Here is a 2,500-nt window from a genome sequence, read left to right as displayed (position 1 = left end):
ATAAATCAACGTTAACAAAATAAAAATCAATACAAAAATTATAATATAAATTTAAACCAAGAACATAACTGTGGTTACAGAGCAAAAGCGTATACATGAATGCAGTCGTTAAATGATCAATTTAACTTACATAACAATCAATAAATTTGAAGTCAATAATTGATTGAAATATTGAATAACACAGGCAAATAATCATGGTCAATATAGATCTGTCGATCTCAATATGCGATTTCCGAGCGCGTATTTCAATATATCAATTCTAATTTATCAAGTTTAATATTTCCGCATCGGTTAATATGAGGTGATTAATCATTGTTTGGCGGCAATAGCTCTTTAGTGAATAAATTTCCCAGCTGCGTTTGTGCATTCTACGTTCTACTTTATGGATTTTCACCGTTTGGACCGTATTGTTTAGTTTTTATCCTGCGTCGGATGTGTTAATTACTTCTTTCCTGAACGGGTCGTATATTTTGTTGACCTTTTGTCTAGTAATGCAAAATTGCAAAAGCAGCACTACGTTCATATGGTTTTTAATTAGGAAAAATCTGACACAAAGCAGACAAGAGCTTATGGAATTTGTGCTAGTTTAAATGCAGAAAATCGTAGATTGTTGAAAGCCTGGTATGCTCTTTTCTCAGGAAGGTAGTTATAAAAAAGTTAAATTCATAGAATAATTTATTGCAGTATTTATTTTGATAGAGTCAATTTCAATGATTATAATTGTTGTTATATTGAGGGAATGAATTCATAACTATGATCTCGGATCAGTGATCAATGTCGATCATCCTTCTAATATGAACTATCCCATTATTTTATTTGGGGAAAACAAAGTTGTTCTTAAACTGTTGTTCTGTTACTGTTATTAAAATACATGTAAGTATTAAATTTCAAATTTTCCTCACTACATGGTTTTGGTGGATTTATTTTGACATCATGCTATCAAAAGTAACAGCATAATATCTGAAAAATAAAATTTTGAAAGAAATCGTAAACGCTCCAAAATACGTTCCCAATTGGTTGATACAAGATCTCAGAATTCGAACTATAGAAGAAGAAACTAGTCTTTACTGCACCAGATACAAAGCTCGTCTAAGTCGTCATCCAAACGTATTAGCGTTAGATCTGCTCAAGCCTTTACCACCAAAGCGTCTCAAAAAAAGAATCTGCAATGATTTACTACAAAACATAACTTAACATCTACGAAGGCGCTATCACAGGATAGCGATCCTTCTCACGCTGTCAATTAATATATAACCGTAACAAATGTAGCTGAATGTACTTTGTATAGCTTGCTATGAATAATAAATAAAATAATAACTAGCTGTAAGTGGAATTCTGTCTTAAGGCAATTAAGGCATCGTGCCTTAAGGCAAATTGCTGGAACTTCCCGTACCAAAAATTATTATTTTTTTAAAAACGATTAACATTTTTGAAAAAAAATTACTCCGAAAAAATAAGAGTTTTGACAAACAATTAGACAAAAAATTACTTTTTTTAAAAAAAAAAAAAAAAAAATTTAATTTTTTTTTTTTTTAATTTTTTTTTTGAAAAATTTTTTTCTTTATTTTGACATATTTGAAAGATCTAAACTTTTTTTAAAGCAATCGTACTGCTTTAACTGCATAGAGACAAAATATCAAACCGCGTAAGCGCCGCGTCGACGTCTAACGCGTAAACATTGGTACGGAACCCATAGGAATGTAAACCAAAATTATACCTATTGTTAAAATCTCTATAAAATATCTGATAATTTAATGTGCATATGTCTAATGATAATTTTTGACCGCCAAATGGCATTTTTTTTACTTTTTCATTAGATCTCCGAAACCGCTAGACCTGCCTTTATGAAAATTTGATCGGTTCTTCACCTTGTCAATACAAGTAAAATGTATTTTGAATTATTAAAATCAGACGGTCCGTTCTCTTAAAAACTGAGTTACCGTTTTTGGCACTTTTTGCCCCGTATCTTCGGAACGACTAGTCCTGACTCCGCCAAAAACTAATCAGCACATCTCCTTATCAATACGAATCGAATGTTTTTTGAATTATTCAAATCGGTTGATCGGTGTTCCCGAAATCGTCGACGAAAATTTGTATCCGCACAACATACACACGCACACACAAACACACAAACACACACACACACACACACACACACACACACATACATCCATTTTTTCTAAGGTATGCAAAAATATTCAGAAACCTTTGAAACGTCGAGAAATGCAAAATTTTCATTTTCGATTTTTTTGCGATTACTATAACTTGCCCTACGGGAAGTTAATAATAATAATAATAATAATAATATCTGACAGAAAAAATTCTTTGTATAGTACATATATATGGTACTAAATCTGTTAACATGTGCGGATATTTGCTTGAGGTTTTTACTAATACAAAGATTTGGGTCGAAAGAAGTGATATATAATGGCTATTTTGTATTCTATATTCTGTATACGATACTTTTTGTCCGTGAATGAGCTCTTTGAATCATATACAA

At 31.3% G+C, this 2,500-nt stretch overlaps 1 protein-coding gene across 1 annotated transcript in view; it reads right to left on the bottom strand.

The window, feature by feature from the left end:
* The window catches only part of LOC113378794 (potassium channel subfamily T member 2), a 209,007-nt gene that overhangs the window by 82,590 nt on the left and 123,917 nt on the right, over positions 1-2,500 (bottom strand). The window lies entirely within an intron of this gene.

Source organism: Ctenocephalides felis, unplaced genomic scaffold, assembly GCF_003426905.1.
Source record: "Ctenocephalides felis isolate EL2017-DRISC unplaced genomic scaffold, ASM342690v1 CF-g0.4_SCAFFOLD_01886, whole genome shotgun sequence".
NCBI lineage: Eukaryota > Metazoa > Arthropoda > Insecta > Siphonaptera > Pulicidae > Ctenocephalides > Ctenocephalides felis.
Note: the sequence above shows the minus strand (reverse complement) of the source record. Positions and strands in the feature narration are given on the sequence as shown.